Raw genomic sequence first — 23,650 nt, forward strand, 5'->3', positions numbered from 1 at the left:
ATCAGGTTGCTCAGAGCCCCATCCAGCCTGGCCTTGAATGTTTCCAAGGATGGGGCATCTACCACCTCTCTGGGCAACCTGTGCCAGTGTTTCACCACCCTCATCGTGAAATTTTTTTCCTTATATCTAGTCTAAATCTACCCTCTTTTAGTTTAAAACCATTACCCTTTGTCCTGTTACAGCAGGCCTTGCTAAAAAGACTATCCCCATCTTTCTTGTAGGCCCCTTTAAGTACTGAAAGGCCGCAATAAGGTCTCCCCGCAGCCTTCTCTTCTCCAGGCTGAACAGCCCCAGCTCTTTCAGCCTTTCCTCATAGCAGAGGTGCTCCATCCCTCTGATCATTTTTGTGGCCCTCCTCTGGACCCGCTCCAACAGGTCCATGTCCTTCCTGTACTGAGGGCCCCAGAGCTGGACGCAGTACTCCAGGTGGGGTCTCGCCAGAGCAGAGTAGAGGGGCAGAATCACCTCCCTCGACCTGCTGGCCATTCTTCTTTTGATGCAACCCAGGATACGGTTGGCTTTCTGGGCTGCGAGAGTACATTGCCGGCTCATGTCCAGCTTTTCATCTACCAGTACCCCCAAGTCCTTCTCGGCAGGGCTGCACTCAATCCCTTCATCCCCCAGACTGTATTGATACCAGGGATTGCCCCGGCCCATGTGCAGGACCTTGCACTTGTCCTTGTTGAACCTCATGAGGTTCACACAGGCCCATTTCTCAAGCTTGTCCAGGTCCTTCTGGATGGCATCCTGTCCCTCAGGCATGTCAACTGCACTGCTCAGCTTGGTGTCATCTGCAAACTTGCTGAGGGTGCACTCAATCCCGCTATGTCATTGATGAAGATATTGAACAGCACTGGCCCCAGTACGGACCCCTAAGGGACACCAATTCTTCATGTTCACTTTGAGAACTCTGCATCCTGTGTCTCTTTAATCTCTTTAATCATGTATCTTACAGATTAGATAAAAAATGATTCTTGATATTGCATTTTGTTTCTTTGACAAGTGTTTGATATGCCCAAGCATGCAAGGACTTTGTACTGTTGAAAAGAGTGACGATCAGCCTAAACATTTGCAGCTATCCTCTATTGAAAGCTCTAATTTCTAATGTAGATGTAGGAGGACAGACTTGTATAAATGCAAAGTTCTCTGAATAGTTCAGTGTTGTATTTGTGCACATATACACCTCTATCAAATTTTCTTCAAGCCAGAAAATTATTTTCACCATTTGAATTTCTTGAATTCTGTTGGCTATATATTATTCCATCATTTAGCTCCAAATTGTAGCACACTGGGCTGGGTAGACTGAAAGATCTGTGGTTTTGGAATGGGAGAAATAAAAATTCTAGTTCCATTTGTAACAGATTTTTCCAAAAGTGTATCTGGTTTTGGGAGGAAGGAGAGAATTCACAGTTAAAAGGATTTGCTTACCATAAACTGTAGCAGCATGAACTGTGATTAACCAAATTAGTATTTTTTAGCTAGCTCTCAGTAAAAATATAAGGTGAAGGCAATATAGTTTAGTTTTCAGAGGAACATATAAAGCAGCCTAAGCCATAATATCTAAACAGATGAATGGCATTTTGCATGTGGTTTGAGATTTGTTCTCACTGTATAGATTTCAGTAAACAATTTTGCCAGTGTTGCATTGTCTTGGGTCTGGCAGGGATGGAGTTAACTTTGCCCAGAGCAGCCCTCATAGTGCTGTGCTTTGTATTGGTAGCTAGAAAGGTGTTGATAACACACCAGTGTTTTGGCTACTGCTGAGCAGTGCTCCCACAGCATCAAGGCTGTCTCTACAAGCCCCTGACCCCAGAGGTCAGTAGGCTGGGAGAGGGCAAGAGGTTGGGAGGGGCCATAACCAGGACAGCTGACCCCAGCTGACCAAAGGGCTATTCCATATGACATCGTGCTCAGCAATAAAAGCTAAGAGAAAGGAGAAGGAGAAGGGGTGGATTCGTTATTAAGGCGTTTGTCTTCTGAAGCAACCACTACACATACTGAGGCCCTACTTCCCAGGAAGTGGCTGGGCATCGCCTGCTGATGGGAAGTAGAGAATAAATCTTTTGTTTTCCTTTGCTTCCATGTGCAGCCTTTGCTTTTCTTTATTAAACTGCATTTATCTCGACCCATGAGTTTTTCATCTTATTTTCTCCCCCTATCCTGCTGAGGAGGGGGAGTGATAGAGCGGCTTGGTGGGCACCTGGTGGCCAGCCAAGATCAACTCACCACACCAACAGATATCGTCCTTCAGTCAGGGGGACACAGGCCACCATGAAATGCCATCCCATCCCTGTTAAACAAAAGAGCTTGAAATGAGCAGCAGTAAACTGTTCTCCGTTTTACAGTCTCTTTTTTGTGTGTGAAATAATTACCCATCATATACAATATTTGATTTAATCCCAGGTTCTGCTGTAGCAAGTAATATTTGGGTTACTGAGGACTGAAGTTTATTTCAGCTGCTGAGTGAGTTTGGTTCTGTTGTTGTTCATCTGTTAACTGCAGTATCTTTCGCTCTGAGTTTAGGACAGCTGAGAGTGTGGTGGAAGCCTGAGTTGTAATGGCTTGCTATAATAGTCTCAGTCAAGAAATGGAATTATGTGCCAGGCAGGGGATGGAAAGCTAGAACATTTTAGGCATGAATATAGGGCCAAAATACTTTATGGAAACTTGCTCCAGTGGAAGAGTGCCTCTTATTTGTCTCTCAACAAAATTGCATGTAATAATTTTCCTACTGATGCTATATCAGCAAGTAATTACTTTTACTGTATCTTATAAGCTTTTCATACTTTAAGTTCTTTGGTACTCTTTAAATTTTATATATTGCTTTGAATAACTTTCCTTCACACTTAAAACCCCTCCTGCTTTCAACCTTACTAAAAGTGGACCTTGCATAAAAAAATTACTGCTGTGCTTAGAAGAGGCCTGCCAGCTAAACACTTCATTCCCAGATATGTAGTTTAATAACTACATCCTTATTCCTTCAAAAGAGATCACGAGTCATGTAAAATTGTAGCTATTTAGGATGGAAAAGTCTCTCCCCTCCCTTTTTTCTCCATGTTCCTTCCCTCTGCCTTCCTCAAAAGAAAAGAGAAAATAGTATGTGAGAAGGTTTGCAGATTTATTTAAAACTTTATAAAATATAATATTCAGCCACTATATGGGGAAACATATCCAGCTATATAATTCATAAATCAATTATGGCAAGAGTTTTCTCAACCAAGTACCCTAGATCTAGCCATTCCATTGGTTACAGTTCAATTTTATAGCAGTATTATATTCTTACTCTGCAGTATTGAGCCCAAGTGATATTATTTCTGGACACTTTGTTAAAAAATATATTTTTAGCTTAATCTATTTCCTTGCTATATAGTAATTTAAGAGGTATTTAATACTACTCAGGGGAGGAGGTAGAGGAGTCGGGAATGAAGGAGTGAAGTTGAGCCTGGGAAGAAGGTGGGGGAAAGGTGTTTTTAGTTTTGTTCTTATTTCTCACTATTCTACTCTGTTATGAACTGGCAATAAATTAATCTTCCCCAAGTCAAGTCTGTTTTGCCTGTGACAGTAATTGGTAAGTGATTCTGTCTTTATCTCGACCCACGAGCTTTTCCATCTTATTTTCTCCCCCTGTCCTGCTGAGGAGGGGGAATGAGAGAGCGGCTTGGTAGGCATCTGGCTAGCAGCCAGCCAAGGTTAACCCACCACATTGTCACAGGGGAGTGGTTAAGCCGCTTAAAAAATCACCATCAAAGATATTTGCAAATAGTGATCTTAATAGAAATCTGTAAAGGTGTGATTTTACAGAGTTTGATGGCAAGGTTCACTCTATTACTTACTAAATTAATGGAACGTGTATATATATATATATAAAAAGAGAAAGAAAGAGGAAATCGAGCCCGAAGAAAATACACGGAGGAAAAGGGGAGCCCTCCTGTTGAGTCACGAGGTTCAGGATGGACCCCCTTGCTTTCTAAACTCCTTCTCAGAGAGGAGCCTAGGTGCGGCTGGATCCATTCCTAGTCTCAGACTTGGTCAACGGTTTATGTCTAAGGATTATACATGTCTAGCAGCAGTTTAAGGTTTGTTTGCAGCAAGGAGAGAATCACAAAAGTCTAGTAATAACTAATCATTAATTAATTTAGCATGTACAAAGGGATTAAATGAGGTTTACTACAATATTTATATCACACACACACACAATAGGCCTAAGTACTCATTATATGTGCAGTTAAAGGTACCAATAAAAATTCCCCCGGGTTTAGCGAAATACTCACTTTAAATGACTGTCTCAATAGGAGAGGGTCGAACCTCGAGGAGCAAGGATCGCCGAAGATCAGGCAAGGGTCGAATCTTGAGAAGCAAGGAGCGCCAGAGATCAGCTTGAGTTCGCTGCTCTGAGAGGTGTCCCACTCAGAGGGAGATTCTGGTGCAGCCCGCTGCAGTCCAGGAGAGCTCAAAGGGTCTCAACTTGGCACCGCTGTTTACACGGTCATGAGATGATTGACTTTAGGCATCAGCAAATTTCCCTTCTACTTTCACAGCCCGTGTTGAAGATTACTGAAGTTCTCAAAAATTCCAGTGATGCTGGTACAAGATCCTCCTGAGTTACAGCCTAGATAAGATAGGCCCCAAGGCTGTCAGGAGGCGACTAGTACAGATGAAAAATATAGTTCCAAGGTTGTCAGGGCTGCCTCCCTAGTACAGACAGTGCTGTTCCCACCTCAGCCATGTAAGTTTTGATACAGTCAAGGGACGCTTAACTGCCAAACTTGTTACACAAAGGCCAAGTTTTGATGGGAGTTACTGAGATTGTAAAGCAGCTTCACTTCCCATGCTCTGCCAGGTGCACCAGAAGAAAGGGGGGGTGGGAATGCACCACCACACACATCCTTCTTCTCTGACCTTGGTGTTCATACTGCCGTTTCTCACTTTTCTGTTTTTTTCTTCTCCCTCCTCTGCCTGTGTGGTGGTTTTTTGCCCTTTCTTAAATATGTTTTTACAGAGATGCCATTAACTTCGCTGATGGGCTCAGCTTTGGCCTGCGGTGGGTCCATTGCAGAGCCAGCTGGAACCGGCTGTGTCTGGCACAGGGCAGCCCCTGACCTCTTCTCACAGATACCACCCCTGCAGCCCTCTACTACCAAAACCTTGCCACTTACACCAAGTACACCTTGTCTAAGTTTAGAAATAGCTGTGAAGGATCTAGATGACTGGAAAAGAGACCGAAGATTTTTAGACAGAGCTGCTGCTTTTTCTGGAGCATTTTATACCAATGAACAAGTTTTTTCAGTAGAACTTGAGTTTAGCAGGTAATGAAGACTACCTGGGCAAAATGGTCTCAGTTTTCTTTCAGGAGTTATCAGTGTTAATTATAAGGGGAATATGATCCAGGGTAACTTTAAATAATTTTTTCCAGCAATCAATTTCTTAAAAATACAAAGGAAATTTATATCAAGAATAGATGTTATTTTTTTATATTTTTCCTTTGATGAATTATATGATAGTCAACTTTTCAAAAATCATTTACATCAATATACTTTGATTGTGACAGACTGCAACTGGACCTCATTATTTATACATGTCTGTGTGATGTTACTGAATCAATTTGTGCTGTATCCATTTTGTACTTATGGATAGTTCAGGCTCCCTTATGAGCAGAAATATTCAACTGGTAATAGTGGAAGACAGAGCAAAAATGGATGGAGCCCACAACCTTTTTTGTGGCAGTAGGTCCTTCTTTCATCCGCTTTCATTTTTTTTCCTTGCCTCATCAATGTGCAGAAGCTAAGTCAAAAAGCAGATACCCTCTTAGCTCTTTACAAATCAATCCTTTTACATTGTAACAGGCAGAGAGCTAAATGATGGTAGGGAAATGTCTCTATATTGTCTGATTGGCAGAAAAGGGCCATGCCTGGCTGTAAATGCTTATTGGATGTAATTCTGTTCAAAGACATTGACTTGACAGGCCAGTTTTGCCAGAGCTCAGGCTAGTGTAAACCAAAATGCAGCATCTCTCGTGCTACTGAGATGAAGTTCATAGCATGAATGAAGGAGCAACAAGTGAGTATGTTGTTACAAGTTGAGTAAATCAGGAAAATCAAGATCTATTGAGTGTTACTTGCTGTTATATTCTACGTGTTTTGGGAATTGGGTATCTGAGAATGTTTGCACTGTGATAATTTCATGTTCTTACTATTCAGTCCTATTCCCTTATTTCTCTCAGATATGGCTTTTTCACAAGATGGAAGTAAAATGGCAAGTTGAAAGGATAGGATGTGAAATCAAACACAAAAGGAAGTCAAAATGACTTGTGCAGTTATATGAATGCAGTTAGATGTAGTGCAATTATTATTCCTCACTGGCTTGCCCCTTGTTTTTTTTCCTTGTAAAATACACAGGATCACTCATTGGCAGCTGATGCTATAAATGTAACCACTGAGTACAAATTCCAGTATCATCCTTCACTACCACTTGTTATCCATCTCTCCAATGCTTGGAACTAATGCATTCCCTCTCTGGAGTGGGTTCCACTGTCTCCCATTAAAAAGAGAAAAAGTTTCTTCTTTCCTTCCCTCGCTGCCTGATGAAACTTGCTCTCTGAAACTTACTTCAACTTTATTTCGAATTCTCACCTGTGCTAAGTGCACTGGGAATTAATTATAAAGCCAGTGTTACCTCAGGCTCCACAAACTAGCTCCCTGAAGCATTTCATCACTGTGCACACTTGAGACTTTACAGTGTTGCAGCAGGGCTGTGAAGTGCTTAAACAAAATATTATGCAGTTATTAAAACCAAACCAAATAAACAAAAAAAAACCCCAACAGCCCAATAGTTTAAAAGGGAGAGAAAGTCTTTCAGACATGTTTCTAAGTAGAACTGCCAAGTGCCATGTATCCCTTGTGACATGCATTTGGCAAGCGCATTCTAGATTCCTGCTGTGGTCTGTAGGGAGGCAGCAAGGATTACCCTGTGATTCATTCTTCCCACCAAGTAGTGCTATTCTTTCTGCTGGATCCCAGTCATTGTAATAAAGCCACAGGCAGGGCGAGGAGGGAGTAGAACAGGGGCATATGCTGCTGCTGTGTGGAGGAGTCCCTAGTCAAGGATCAGGAAAGCAGTTGGAGTGGAGGTTAGTCCCAAGCACCACTGCTGGGGGTGAAACAGTGCAGAAGTAGGCATGGAGGAAGAGGTTACTTCAGATTCCTTTCAACCATTGAGCCCTTGCCCAGCTGAAACTCTGATTTCTGTGGCAGCAAGTTCTAGTCCTCTGTTAAATCTTATGCTCATCGCTCCTTTTATGTATTATGATCATCCACTAGCCTGATTTTTTTTTAATTGTTGTGTTAAATTCTTACCCATATTCACCACTTGTATGAGGGGAATTCTGCATGTTGTGAAAGGCACTAGCTTTTGTTATGTTTGGTTCCTGATGCATCTGTTTAGAATTTATTGCGAGGGAAAAAAGCAAATTGTGTGTTTCACAGAGTTGAGTTCTGCTTTTCAGCTCTTTTTTTTTTCTTCTTTGCATGAAAATAATCATTAAAAAGTCAGATTCAGGTTGACTAAAGCAATTCATAGATTTATGTTCAGTTCATTGAATGGTTTTAGGGGAAACAATTGCAAAAGGGGAAACAATAATTTCAACACGGAAAAAGAAAATTTCTTTTTAAAAAGGTGCCAATTAAATTATAAGAAAATAGTTTAGTTTTCCCCATGTCCCAAAAAGATGTTACTTGCACAGCAGTAGTGCTTACATGTTTATCCATTCCACATGCTACAGCTAGTTCCTTCCAACTGATTCCTGACTGCTTCAGCAAAGAAATAGTACTGTGAAAGCCCCTATATCTTTTTACTATATGAAGAGATTTGGGTGAAGGTCCAGTGGCAGAAGCTACTCCTGGTGTTTGTAGATCTCCTGTCTGCAGAGCTGCTCAGAATTCACCATAGAAAACAAAACTGGATGTTAAAATAACAGGAGTAGCAGATAAATCTGAAAGTTGGCTGTACTGCACATCTCATCTTCCTAATTAGATATTTATGTGGCCTCATAGTATCCAAGTGACTCAGTCATTACTGAGTTATTTTCCCACAGCAGTGAAATACTGCTGTTATTACCAAGGAAAACCTGAGGTACAGCAACATACAGGAAATCTGTTATTAGGCCAACACTGAACCACATAGTTCAGGTCCCTACCCTACTGCTCTGTGCCTTGTTTTATCTCTTGGAGACTCTCTACCCACCTCTTTATTGCAGGCCATAATAGAGAAAAATCAGTCATATTAAGGAAATAATGTGGATAGTCATAGTAGGGTCTTAACTTTATGCATTTATTAATGCACCCCTCTGTTCCATTGTCTCAAAATCTTTTTATGAGCACCTCTTTTTGCATAATAACATTTTGCAGAAATTTGCTTCTTTGCAATGGCAAGAAAACAGGGTTTTAAGTAGCTGTGAGGTACACTCCTTAGTGCATTCAGGTTCCTGATAAAAAAAAAAAAGTAGATGTAGGGGAAGATTGCTTTGGACTTTTTTCAGCTGGTAGGTCAGAGGGGCTGAGCCTTATAAGCTGTTTTCTGTCACTTTTCCTGGTGTGGGAACTCTGTGTTTAAGTCAAATGAGCTCTGCTCTGAAGAACACAACCTGGATGGAAAAATAAAACATACTTAAGATGTCAAAGCTTGAGATCAAAACAGAGAACAGTGTTGAAATATTTTTTCCATCCTAAAATTAGAAAAGAGCATTTTAAAGCGCCCCCCTCCCCAGGACTGCAAATACATAAAATAAGCTGGATTGTACACAGGTATTTTGCTGATTGTCAACTGCAATGTTTGATGCTGACCTACAAAGTCCTTCAGAGTAGACTGGAAACAAAAATTAAAGCATGTCTGTAGATGCTGGATGTAACCCTGCCTGTGCAACTGTACTGTTTTTTGGCTGGGAGAGAATTAATTTTCTTCATAGCAGCTTGTATGGTGCTATGTTTTGGATTTATGATGAAAACAGTGTTGATAACACACCAGTGTTTTAGTTATTGCTGAACAGTGCTTGCACAGTGTTGAGGCCTTTTCATCTTCTCACACTGCCCCACCAGCTGAAGGGTGCACAAGAAGTTAGGAGGGGACACAACTGGGACACCTGGCCCCAACTGACCAAAGGGATATTCCACATCAGTACTGGGTTTGCGTCGCAAGGTTTCGGTAGCAGGGGGTTCTACAGGGGTGGCTTCTGTAAGAATCTGTTAGAAGCTTCCCCTATGTCCAATAGAGCCAATGCCAGCTGACTCCAAGACGGATCCACCACTGGCCAAGGCTGAGCCAATCAGCAACAATGGTAGTGCCTCTGTGCTAACATATTTAAGAAGGGGAAAAAAAACCCCGCGCAACAGCAACTGCAGCTGGAAGAGAGGAGTGAGAATATGTGAGAGAAACAACTCTGCAGACACCAAGGTCAGTGAAGAAGGAGGGGGAGGAGGTGCTCCAGGCACCATAGCAGAGATTCCCCTGCAGCCCATGGTGAAGCCCATGGTGAGGCAGGCTGTCCCCCTGCAGCCCATGGAGGTTAACGGTGGAGCAGATATCCACTTGCAGCCTGTGGAGGACGGTGGATGCCCAAAGGAGACTGTGACCCTGTGGGAAGCCCATGCTGGAGCGGGCTCCTGGCAGGACCTGTGAATCTGTGGAGAGAGGAGCCCATGCTGGAGCAGGTTTGCTGGCAGGACTGTGACCCCATGGGGGACCCACGCTGGAGCAGTCTGTTCCTGAAGGACTGCACCCCACGAAAAAGACCCACGCTGGAGTAGTTCATGAAGAACTGCAGCCTGTGGGAAGCACCCACATTGGAGAAGTTCGTGGAGGACTGTCTCTCATGGGAGGGACCCCATGCTGGAGCAGGGGAAGAGTGTGAGGAGTCCTCCCCCTGAGGAGGAAGGAGCGGCAGAGACAATTATTTCTCATTATCCTACTCTGATTTGATTGGTAATAAATTAAACTAATTTCCCCAAGTTGAGTCTGTTTTGCCCATGACGGTAATTGGTGAGTGATCTGTCCCTGTCCTTATCTCAACTCATGAGTCTTTCATTATATTTTCTCTCCCCTGTCCAGCTGAGGAGGGAGAGTGATAGAGTGGCTTTGGTCTGCACCTGGCATCCAGCCAGGGTCAACCCACCACAATATGATGTCATGCTCAGCAATAAAACTGGGTGGGGGGGAAGTTTTGCTGGGGCTGCCATTGCTCGGGGACTGGCTAGGCATTGGACAGCTGGTGGTGAGCAATTGTGGGGGATTTTTGCATCACGTTTTTCTTGGTTCTGTTTTTCTTTGTTGGGTTTTTTCTTTTTTTTTTTTTTTTTTTTTTTTTCTTTTTAAACTATCTTTATATTCAACCAGAGGTTTTCACACTTTTACCCTTCTGATTCTCTTCCCCATCCCACTGCAGGGGGTGTGAGCGAGTGGCTGTGTGGGGCTTAGATGCCTACTGGAGTTAATCCACAACACCAACCAAACCCATCTCTGCAGAACATATATTGGTGATGTAAATCCCAGGCTCATTGGCAAGGGGGATTTACAGTGCAAAAGATTAAGTTATTTCCTGGAGTTATAATAAGTCAGTGATGAAAGCAGCTCTTCTGTACTCACCCTGATATGAGCCTGCTTTCAGGTCATCAGTGGTTTGGTTAAGCATGTATTAATATTTTTTGTTTAAACTAATATTTGTACTATTTGTTTCAAGAGGATATTTAAATATTCTGCAGTCTTGTTGTGTACTGAAAGGTCTGGGATGTGTCTTTTAGCTGAAGCAGACATTGCATGGTTCTACCTTTATGAACGTTGAAAATAGTGTGAGCTGGTGCTCTGCTTCTTCAAAGAAGCCCTTCTTGGCTACATGGCAGTTGTGAGAGCAGTTGGCTCCTCTGCTGTCTGTAGCATTGGTCTGTCTTCCTATTACTCAAACTATTGAACAGTGCTTTTGGAGGGAGGGGAAACCTTTAGCCCATAGACAAATTTTTGGAGTAGAGAAAAGGGCTACAAATACTTTCATGGGAGAGTTCCACCAGCGTCTCTATGGAGGTTGGTAATCAGGTGATAAATAGAGGAACAGATCTTGAGCTGCCCCAGATCCTGATGATGGCTGGGCTTTGTAGGAGGGTAGGCAGTGTCTTTGACTGCTGCTGTCAATCACATCAGTGTAAAACAGAAGGCATCAACAAAGTTCATAAATGGAATGGGCATTGCAATCAAAAGTTGATTTAATGAGATATTGGTTCTAGTTACAGTGTTGTTGAGTGCCTTACTGGATTTCATATTAAAAGATTGAACTCCTATAATATACCTATATATATATTTACCAAGGTAAGGTATATATGTATATGAGGTGCATATGTGTGTGTGTGTATATATATATTTTTAAAAAGGACTAAAAATCTTGCAAGCAAAACAAAATTATGCAGGTGAAATTTATATGCCGAAGACTCCAAACCAGAGGTTCTGCTTCACTAAGTTTGTGTGGTCATCTTTTATGGGGGTTGTGATGCTGATGTTAACTGAACCACAATTATGGTTTTACACTTCATTCAGTCTTGGTGAACAGAGCACACTGAGGCATCCGTAAGATTCTGTTTCTAGAATAATATGAACCCTAACTACAAAGTTAGAGAGAGACAGCTGATCTTTTTTCAGTCCATATTTGTCTGAATTGAGGGAGTAAGGGTTAAAAACAAAGTATTTTCTCTTTAAGTACTTGCACAGCATTCTGAGGGAAGGAGACTCCTCTTGTTTGAAGAAAATCTGGCAATGACGCATGGTCTCCTGACATGTAAAGGATCTATACATGAGGTCTGCAATAAGCTCATTCACACACTTACTCATTCCTTCTTTGGTTAAATGATTTCTGGCAATACACTTGACAGCTGTGAATGTTAAGGTCCCCCGGGTCTCTCCCTGGACTAGACCCATTAGCAGCATGAGAGAATGTGGGCACAGACCCACAGTTAGCTGATTCTTGTTTGTCCTGACAAGAATAATTTTTAAAATGTGGCAGCTTTCAAGGGTCAGTGGCTAAAATATGGATGTGATTATTGCATATTTTGGTTGTCCCTTTAACAGACAGTTTGACACATTCTTTCAGTGAACTTTCTGAACAACAAATAGCTCAAAATGGACAAAGGAGAAATGTTTCTTGTCAGGATTCCCATATGTGTAATTACCTTCAGGTGTCAAGTACTCTGTGTCAAGTGACTGTTGCTTTTTATTTATTTATGTATCTATTTATTTTCCTGTTAAGACATTTATACCTTGTTGTCAGCATGGTGAGTACTCAATTTTGTCAATGTGGACATTCTTAAAGGGAGGACTTAGAAGATCAGTTGTTTGAGACTTCACTTTCCCTTATGAAATTACTAGTATCACACTATAGATAATTCTTTTGAAGTCATGCTTTTGGTCCATTTTTTCAGTCAGCCATATGGAAGGATACATAAATCTCCTTACATGACTTAAGCACTGAAAGCTGCTCTTAGGCCTTTCTTTCTATGTGTATGATAGCTAGATTATGAAAAAAATAGCTATTTTGAGCTCCTTTGTGCTTTTGCTTTTAAGCTTTTTGCATGTGATTCACTTAACAGTTTTGGAACATATTAAATAGTCTACTACGGTGCAAAAAGCACTTACGAGATGTGCTTCTTTAAATTCCTAGTCTGGAAATGTAATTGTTAATTCACAGTACTGTGCTTTCAGAGGAATGCTCAGTATATTTTCCAATAGCAAACAACTAATGGAAGGATGAAATTATTGTATTTATAAACCAAAAGCGGCAGAGTACAGAAGAACAGTACAAAGAAAATGTGATGTGAAGTCTGTTTTGAATATCTCTGGCTTGAAGTTTTCCTGCTGACTGGAAATGTAAATCCTGTACTGAAAAAAAAGTGGGAGAGATGATGTAATCAATTACAGAAAGGAAAATGGAGGTTTTATTGTGGATGGAGACATTTAGATAAAATTGGTCAAAATCATAGAATCATAGAATCATAGAATCATTTAGGTTGGAAAAGACCTTTAAGATCATCAAGTCCAACCGTTAACCTAACACTGCCAAGTCCACCACTAAACCACGTCCCTAAGCACCACATCTACATGTTTTTTAAATACTTCCAGGGATGAGGACTCAACCACTTCCCTGGACAGCCTGTTCCAATGCTTGACAACCCTTCTGGTGAAGAAATTTTTCCTAATATCCAATCTAAACCTCCCCTGGTGCAACTTGAGGCCATTTCCTCTTGTCCTATTGCTTGTTACTTGGGAGAAGAGACTGACCCCCACCTCTCTACAGCCTCCTTTCAGGTAGTTGTAGAGAGCGATAAGGTCTCCCCTCAGCCTCCTCTTCTCCAGACTAAACAACCCCAGCTCCCTCAGCCGCTCCTCATAAGACTTGTGCTCTAGACCCTTCACCAGCTTCGTTGCCCTTCTTTGGACACGTTCCAGCATCTCAATGTCTTTCTTGTAGTGAGGGCCCCAGACAATGAAATGTTTCCTAATACTTAGTATAGGTATTTTGGATTTAAAATGCTGTAGCTAACACGCAAGCCTTGCAAAGCAGTTTACAGACCCTTTCCAAATTTCATGTCATCAATTAGGTATCTGCAAAACTGTTCTCTTAAATTGTGGGTGGCTAAATAGTAATTTGCAGAGAAGCCACTTAAGTAAGTTGAAGAATGGAAAAGAGAACTCAAGAGCTCCTGTTTTCCAGTTCTTTCATCTGTCTCCCAGTATCACAATAAGAAATATTAAAGGCAATCAGAAAAAAAGTATTCTAAGCATTACAAGAACCTATAGCTTAAGCTCAATGGTGAAAACATCTATAAAGTATAACAATTTCAGTGGTAAAGCTGAATGTATAATAGTCTATCAAAACAGATGGAGTTTTATAGATGCTACTTTTTAAATGATAAAGAGAAGCAGCCATTGAAGCCTCTTTCTTTAGATTCAGCATTTCCATTACAAATCAATTTTTTATATATCATTAATACTTCAGTGTGTAACTTGGCAACGTTGGTGCATAGATTTTTTTTCCAATTAGTACACTCTGTAGTACAAAAGACCGTACAAAACAAAAGCATTTTGTAACAATATACAAATACTCTTAACACAATCTTCCTGGTATGTTAGCTGTACTGAAAGAATTCATGCATTGAATGAACAACAGAGGTTGTTCTCAACTGGGGGTTAATTACACTGTGTATGAGGCCTGAGGAACCTGAAGTACGAAAAGCCAACATCATCATTAGAATTACTACACACCTACTGAATATAAAGTTACACATTTTCAGTGAACACAGTGAGTTTCAGAGCTTATCAAGTTTTCAATTTTCTCAGTGATACTGAGAGACCTTCACATAGTCAAGTTTAATGCAACCAGATGAATTAGAAGTACATAGAACAATTGCTTAATATTTGCAAATATTTGAACTTCTCCTACTAGAACATATTTAAACTGCTTTTAGTTTAGTCTGCTTTTCAGGTGTGGACTGATTTTTTGGGTGTGGATGCTTCAGGGAATGTCAAGTGTCTTCGTAAGAATGATGCTTTTCTTGTTGTGCTTGATTCTTTTGTTTGTTAAGTTGTCTTTAAAGCAGTACTGGCAGGTGAATACATTCTTCGGCCCTAACCCAGAAAAGACTTAGGAACACAGTTAGGTTTATGTAGGGTGAGTGGCCTCATTGACTGGTGATTTAGTGCAATGTTTCACAGACTTTTTTTTACTTAAGTCCCTTGAAAGGATGTAATAATACAAAACTGGCTTACCATAAAATACTGCTAAAAAGAATTCAAAGTAATTTGTACTGTATGCAGTTAGCTCATAATTTAATTTAATCTTGGATTATTCATTGGTTTAACATTAGATAACCCTTTGCTGATTCAGGGAGTGTCTGGAATTTTATAGTTCTTGTTTTTCAGTGACAAAGTGTGATTGGTTCTCAATTTCCAAGAAAAGCTGGAGATCCGCATTTGCTTTACTCTATATGAAAGCAATCTCAAAATGACAGAAGAAGAATGTTCAGTGACTTCACTAAAGCATTCCATTGTTCTTATCCCATTTCAAAATAATGTTAAGAATAGACAAATAACTGAAAAACATGTGCACAAGAAAAATTTGGGGCAAACCAATCCTGTCATATAGCTGCAATTATCCTCTTTTTGCTGGTGTGGGCCACTGAATAGGCCACATGAGGAAGGGCAGGTATATCTGTTATTCTTCTTGCTGTACTCCCAAAGCTGTTTTGCTTGCAATTTGCAGGGAGCTGTAAATCACTCTGGCCAGGCTCACTGCGGGGTATTTCCTGCCTCTTGGGTGCTTGTGGTACAGTTAGTGTGATCCAGTGAACTATAGCCTGAAACCAGGGTGGGAGAGAAGTTTTTCAAGCAATAGTGATGTCCGTAAAGATTAACCTTGCTCATTTTACCCTAACAATACTATGGCATCATGAAACAGGATATATGTCTCAGAACAAAGAACTCTAAAGTGATTGATAGTTTGCTTTGCTAACGGTCTGTAAAGGACTGCTTAGTGTTGCCAAAGTTAAGTAAGAAAGGTAAGAAAGGTAATTCCGGCAGGGGGAGATCACGACCACGACTCAAGGACCACCCACTCAAGAAACCCACCGACCCAAAAGATTAAGGAAGTAAAGGTCTCGAGGATCATAGTGAGGATGCATAGTAATTTACGTGGCAGGCAAAGAATTTTAACAAATCTTTTAAAAAAGTGACAATGAATATGTATTAGATGATTGTATAAATAACTGTTAGTTTACATCAACGGTGTGCCGGTTTGTACCATGCACCCGTATTTGCGCATTTACGTAATAAAGGAAAATACCTCGACTCTGTGTGTGAATTGGGCGATGCACACTGGGTAATCATAGAATCATATAATCGTCAAGGTTGGAAAAGACCCTTAAGACCATCGAGTCCAACCGTCAACCTAGCACTGCCAAGTCCATCTATACCATGTCCTCGAGCACCACGTCTATCCATTCTTTAAATACCTCCAGGGATGGAGACTCAACCACTTCCCAGGGCAGCCTGTTCCAATGCTTGACCACCCTCTCGGTGAAGAAGTTTTTCCTAATGTCTAACCTAAACTTCCCCTGGCACAGCTTGAGGCCGTTTCCTCTCGTCCTATCACTTGTTACTAGGGAGAAGAGACTGACCCCCACCTCACTACAGCCTCCTTTCAGGTAGTTGTAGAGAGCAATAAGGTCTCCCCTCAGCCTCCTCTTCTCCAGGCTAAACAACCCCAGCTCCCTCAGCCGCTCCTCATAAGACTTGTTCTCTAGACCCTTCACCAACTTCGTTGCCCTCCTCTGGACACACTCCAGCACCTCAATGTCCTTCTTGGAGTGAGGGGCCCAAAAGTGAACACAGGATTCAAGGTGCGGCCTCACCAGTGCCGAGTACAGGGGCACTATCACCTCCCTGGTCCTGCTGGCCACGCTATTCCTGATACAGGCCAGGATGCCATTGGCCCTCTTGGCCACCTGAAAACACTACTGGCTCATGTTCAGGTGGCTGTCAACCAACACCCCCAGGTCCTTTTCCGCCAGGCAGCTCTCCAGCCACTCCTCCCCCAGCCTGTAGCATTGCATGGGGTTGTTGTGACCCAAGTGCAGGACCCGGCACATAGCCTTGTTGAATCTCATACAGTTGGCCCCGGCCCAACGATCCAGCCTGTCCAGGTCCCTCTGTAGGGCCTTCCTACCCTCCAGCAGATCAACACTTCCACCCAACTTGGTGTCGTCTGCAAACTTACTGAGGGTGCACTCAATCCCCTCATCCAGATCATCGATGAAGATGTTGAACAGGACTGGCCCCAGTACTGAGCCCTGGGGAACACCACTCGTGACCGGCCGCCAACTGGATTTGGCTCCATTCACCACCACTCTCTGGGCTCGGCCGTCCAGCCAGTTTTTAACCCAGCGCAGAGTGCACTTATCCAAGCCGTGAGCAGCCAGCTTCTCCAGGAGAATGCTGTGGGAGACAGTGTCAAAGGCCTTACTAACGTCCAAGTAGACAACATCCACAGCCTTCCCCTCATCCACCAAGCAGGTCTCCTTGTCATAGAAGGAGATCAGGTTGGTCAAGCAGGACCTTCCCTTCGTGAACCCATGCTGGCTGGGCCTGATCCCTCGGTTGTCCCGCGCTTGCTGCATAATGGCACTCAAGATGACCTGCTCCATGACCTTCCCCGGCACCGAGGTCAGGCTGACAGGCCTGTAGTTCCCGGGATCCTCCTTCCGACCCTTCTTGTAGAGGGGCCTCACATTTGCTAGCTTCCAGTCATCTAAGACCTCCCTGGTTGACCAGGACTGCTGATAAATAATGGAGAGTGGCCTGGCCAGCTCCTCTGCCAGCTCCCTCAGTATCCTCGGGTGGATCCCATCTGGCCCCATGGACTTGTGCGCATCCAGGTGGAGGAGCAGGTCAGTGACTGCCACCTCTTCGACAACTGGGGCTTCATTCTGCACCCTATCTCCATCTCCCAGCTCAGGGGCCTGAAAAACCCAAGGATGACTAGCTTGACTATTAAAGACTGAGGCAAAGAAGGCATTAAGTACCTCAGCCTTCTCCTCATCCTTCGTGGCCAGGTTACCTTCTGCATCCAACAAAGGAGGGAGATTCTCCCTGGCCCTCCTTTTGTCACTAACATATTTATAAAAACTTCTTTTGTTGTCTTTAACGGCGGTGGCCAGTTTAAGTTCCAGCTGGGCCTTCGCCTTTCTGATCTTCTCCCTGCATATCCTCACAACATCCTTGTAGTCCCCCTGAGTAGCCTGCCCCTTCTTCCAAAGGCAGTAAGCTCTCTTTTTTTTTCTGAGTTCTAGCCAAATCTCTCTGTCCCAGCCAGGCCGGTCTTCTCCCCCGCCTGCTCGACTTGCGGCACATGGGGACAGCCTGCTCCTGCGCCTTTAAGATTTCCTCCTTGAATAACGTCCAGCCTTCCTGGACTCCTTTGCCCTTCAGGACTGCCTCCCAAGGGACTCTGTTAACCAGACTCCCGAACAGCCCGAAGTCCGCCCTTCTAAAGTTCAGGGTAGCGGTCTTGCTGACGCCCTTCCTTACCTCTCCTAGAATTGAAAACTCTATCATTTCATGGGCGCTGAGCCCAAGACAGCCTCCGACCACCACGTCGCCCACCAGGCCCTCTCTGTTCGTGAACAGCAGGTCCAGCGGGGCACCTCCCCTGGTTGGCTCGCTTACCAGCTGCGCCAGGAAGTTATCTCCCCCACACTCCAGGAACCTCCTAGACTGCTTCCTCTCTGCTGTGTTGTATTTCCAGCAGATATCTGGTAAGTTGAAGTCTCCCACGAGAACAAGGGCTAGAGATTGTGAGACTTCAGCCAACCACTTGTAGAATGCTTCATCTGTTTCCTCATCCTGGTTGGGTGGTCTATAACAGACTCCCACCAGGATATCTGCCTTCTTAGCCTTCCCCCTGATCTTTACCCATAAGCACTCAACCTTACCATTACTGTTGTCAAGCTCCAGACAGTCAAAACACTCCCTAACATACAGGGCTACCCCTCCCCCTCTCCTTCCTTGCCTGTCCCTTCTAAAGAGTTTGTAGCCATCCATTGCAGCACTCCAGTTGTGTGAGTCATCCCACCATGTTTCCGTGATGGCGACCACATCATAGTTTTCCTGCCGCACAGTGGCTTCCAGCTCCTCCTGCTTATTGCCCATGCTGCGTGCATTGGTGTAAATGCACTTCAGCTGGGCTGTTGATCTCTTCTTCAATACAGGCATGCCACCCCTAGGCTCATCCCAAGCAAGCCAGGTTTTATCCCCTTCCCCCTTCACATCTAGTTTAAAGCCCTCTCAACTAGGCCAGCTAACTCCTGGGCCAGGATCCTTTTCCCCCTTTGCGACAAGTGAATCCCATCTGTCTCCAGCAGGCCTGGTGCCATGTAAACCGCCCCATGGTCGAAAAACCCAAAATTCCGCCGCTGGCACCAGCCCCTGAGCCACGTGTTGATGAGGTGGGTCTTCCTGTTCCTTTCCATATGCCTCCCGGCTACTGATGGGATGCAGGAAAACACCACCTGTGCTCCTGATCCTTCAAGCAATTGCCCTAGCTCTCTAAAGTCCCTTTTGATTGTCTTGATGCCACTATCAGCTACCTCATCACTGCCGACTTGAACAACCACTAGTGGATAATAATCGGAAGCTTTCACCAGCCTGGGGAGCTTCCTGGTAACGTTTCTTATCCTTGCCCCAGGGAGGCAGCGACTTCCCTATGGGATGGGTCCGGTCGGCAGATAGGGCCCTCGGTTCCCCTTAGAAGGGAGTCACCTATGAAAATTACCCTTCTTTTTTTCTTGCCGATGGCCGTTGTAATGCGCGGGGCTGACTGGTTCCCCCCAGTCAACCCTTTGGATGGATCCCTGTCTGTATCTTCATCCTCCTGGCCCTCAGGTTCCAGAGCCTCATACCTGTTGTGTAAGGGCACCTGGAGGGGTGAGGTGGGCCGGGAGAGGATTCGCCTGCTGCGCTGAGCTGGGATCCGCATCCATCCTTCTCCTTCTCTTGGGTCCCCTCCCTCTGCCTGACTGTACAAGGGCAGCGGAGCCTCTCCCTCACTTGATGCTTCCATCTGGCATGGTCATCTCAGGGATGGTAGGGAGTGGCTCCACCAGTCTATCTCCCTCTCGCACTCCCTGATACTCCTCAGTCTTGCAACTTCTTCTTTCAGCTCTGCCACCATGCTAAGCAGATCCTCCACCTGGTCACACCTCATGCAGGTGTTGTCTCGGCTGCCCTCCATTACCAGAGCAAGGCTCTGGCACTCCCTGCAGCCAGAGACCTGGGTGGCTGCGTGTTTGAGTGGGAGCTCCGTCTGCGTCGCCACATCCCTTCTGGTGACGGCTCTTGTCCGAGCGGAAACCATGGCTAGGCCTCTTCTGGGAGGGCGTAGACCACAAGTTTTTGGGACAACAATAGAAGAGTCTTCTTATCACTCCTTTACTATCTTCTCAGGAATATCTCCTAAGGAGAAATCCCAGGGCACATCACAGGAGCCTAAACAACCCCATCTATCCAACAGCTGTATAGGGACATGTCTCAATTATAGTTCATTGTCCCCCACCTTCTTCATCCTTAAATACCTAATCTCAGTCAGTGGTGGTTAGTAGTTAGAGTGTAATCAATATGAATTGAAACATTTAAAGAAAAGTTCTTGCTGCTTTGGTGAATGAGTCTGATATCTGATACATCTGGCTGACTGTCAGGGGAGAGTCTGAATGTTATCTCAGCCCCTTACCCTGTGGTGCCCCCTGCTTCACCACTGAATGCTGCTGCCACTGCTGCCTTTAGTGCTTATATTCATGGGGGGGGGGGGGGGGTGTCCTGCAAGATGCCACTGAAACTGTTACCTCACCCATCCTCTGTGCTTGAATTGTTGTCGTTCTTAAGGACAGAACCTTTCAAGGATCCCTAGAAGGGTTCCAGCTCCTTAGGGAAGGAAAAAGTAAAAAATCATATATCTCCTGGGATCAGGGAATCATCTGAGCATCCTTGGACATAAGGATCTCTTGTGCCACTGACAATCATACTGGCTGACACCTTGGGTTGTCCCATCCAGTCACCTCTTGTTTATAAGCAGGATGGTATGTGCTTGTCTAAGCAGATTTAAATTTCCACTAGGTACATTATTTGTAGAGTTAAGTGATGTTTGTTCCCCTATAATTCACTGATTTCCTCTGTAATACTTAGTTCCACTACTCAGCTCTATCAGGTTTAAATCTCTGTAAGTTGAGGTTCTTCCTTTGCAACTGTGCATTTCCCTTTTCTACCTGATTCTTCACAAATTTGTAAATTCCATTTGTAGAGAGCTCAGCCTTAGCCTGATCCTCTCAGGTTTCCTCCTGCTTTATAGCCAATATCATTATTGATTTGATAGGTGGAAGTGATTTGTTACTTACAGGAGGTCTTGTACATGCTTTGGTAAACCTCTCTTTTCATCCCCCAATCTACAAATTCCAGTCACTAGGCTTGCAGTTTGAGCCATTTACAACTCCTATTGACCTTCTAATGTTCTGTAAACATCTTTTCAATCCAATTATTCCAATTAACCCAAGGATTTACCAGCACAGGTCCTGTTTGGGTGTTGGCATAAAGCTCAAAAGGTTGGTCTCAAATTTAACACTGTAGGCACGTTAGAAAAGGATCAGTCCCCCCTCATTTAAGGATTATATACATGTAATCTCAGGAGTACTCACAACTTGACCAGATCCTGTTGGCTATGAAACTGTGAAGGGATGTTAGAAGCATGGCTGCCTCCTCCAGCAGCCCCAGCTAGGACCCTCCTGCCTAGCTGCTGGAGCCCAGCCTGGTGCCCCGGGGACCTAGGGTCTCTGCCCAGGCTGAGTGTTGCAGCTGCCACTTTCCCGGGTGCAGGTTCAACCAGCAGCAGCAAAGCTGAGCACGTATCCCAGAGACACACACACAGGATATACACAGGACATTGACACGGTCAGCCTCATGGACTGCCACAGACAAGGCGCTGCCCTCAACAGCACCCACGTATAGGATTCACATAAAACATAAACACAGACAGCCAAGACTCCTTCCTCCTCTTTGGCTGGTAGGGATATAAATTCACGAGTGAAAGCACACGCACACACACATACACTACTCCTTAGATTTACAAGCATGCACACGTTTGCAGATCCCCTGAGTACCAGCCTGGTCCCTATGTCCATCTAAGATCCTGCTTGGATCACAGACCCTCTTACTGGCTTCACACATCTCCTGCTCACCGTCTGGTCCATCTTGATGCTCACTAGCAAACATGCATGCACTCGCACACTCATCCCACAGGCACTCCACACTTGCAAGTGATAGTCCACTTCAATGTACATTTCTCCTGGAAGGATCTTCCCACCTTTATGATTCTGTTTTTCTTTTGGAGGCCTCCTCGTACCAATCAAAAAATGCATCCCACTAAAACTGGGGTACCTTAGGTCCTCTGGACTCCAAGGCACTCCTTAAGTGCACTGTTTTGTCTAATTTAAAGGTACCTTCTGTAGGAAACAGAGTGATTATACTTGATCCAGGAATTCCATTTATCTAAATACCTGCAGGATTTAGGAGAGTAATGTGTATACAAATAATATCCTGGAGTCCCTTTTGGGGGGTATTGGGACTTCCCCTTGTTGTCCGGTTCCCATTTTCACTCATTCAGGAAGACAAAGGAAAGCCATAGGGGACCCATGCCACCTGGATATCAGCCCGAGGCGTCCACTGCTGAGGTGACTCTCCAGCCTGACAATAACCAGAGACATAAAGGAAAAGAGACAGGACGCACAAGGGGTTGTCCTGGTCACAATATCTAGCCTGAGTCCACCATGTTGGTCGAGGTCAGGGTTGTTAACAATGGAACCCGAGGAGGCTAATGTTGGAATTGGAGACCAGGAAGGAAAGGCAATCAAGGCAATCAAAGCAAACTGGCAATCAAGGACTAAACCTCCAACGCATGCCCTTGCATTCAAGTTATGCCAGTCATTGCTAGTGTGGCTCATGAGTGGGTTGGGGCAGCTGTGTATGGTTTCATAGAATCATAGAATCGCTTAGGTTGGAAAAGACCCTTAAGATCATCAAGTCCAACCATAAACCTAACACTGCCAAGTCCACCACTAAACCATGTCCCTAAGCACCACATCTACACGTCTTTTAAATACCTCCAGGGATGGGGACTCAAGCACTTCCCTGGGCAGCCTGTTCCAATGCTTGACAGCCCTTTCAGTGAAGACATTTTTCTTAATATCCAGTCTAAACCTCCCCTGGTGCAACTTGAGGCCATTTCCTCTCATCTTATCATTTGTTACTTGGGAGAAGAGACTGACCCCACCTCCCTACAACCTCCTTTCAGGTAGTTGTAAGAGTGATAAGGTCTCCCCTGAGCCTCCTTTTCTCCAGGCTAAACAACCCCAGTTCCCTCATCTGCTCCTCATAGGACTTGTTCTCTCGACCCTTCAAGAGCTTTGTTGCTCTTCTTTGGACGCGCTCCAGCACCTCAATGTCTTCAGAGTTTTCCTGAACCCAGTTCTTTCATTCTACAGTCATACCATATTAATAATGACTTTCCTGACCTATATCTTCTAAATTTTACCAGAAATACCATTATCTTTACCAGAATTACAATTACCTTTCCCTCTCTTAGACGGCAATTCATTTCTGGACTGACGTGTATTAAAAGTTCAGATTCAGCATTCCAAGCATGCCGCAGAAGCCTACAGATGACCCTCGGCCAAAGCCCCAATCGGGATTTCAAAAGGTCCCATACTTTTCTGACTAGCGCCAAGGGATTTCAGCAGCAAGCAGTCTGCGGTGCTCCCAGGCAAAGCAGGACATGCGAATCCAACTCACAGCACCACATTCTGTCACAGAAATAACCAGAATGCAATTTTGATCAGGTCAGAACAGAAGCAGTTTATTACTATAGCTATAGGAGAGAACATGGAGAAGCAGAGTGACAGCCTGCCCAAATGGGGCAGTTAGAGAGTTTACATACCTTTAGGTTATGCGACTAGGTCTTCACCAAACCATCAGATAAGCAGGACTTTAGTAAATTGCAACAAATAGAGGTAACATGTGGATTACATCA

The sequence above is a fragment of the Nipponia nippon genome, unplaced genomic scaffold (assembly GCF_047370975.1).
Source record: "Nipponia nippon isolate SJK-2023a ecotype South Korea unplaced genomic scaffold, ASM4737097v1 scaffold_34, whole genome shotgun sequence".
Classification (NCBI taxonomy): domain Eukaryota; kingdom Metazoa; phylum Chordata; class Aves; order Pelecaniformes; family Threskiornithidae; genus Nipponia; species Nipponia nippon.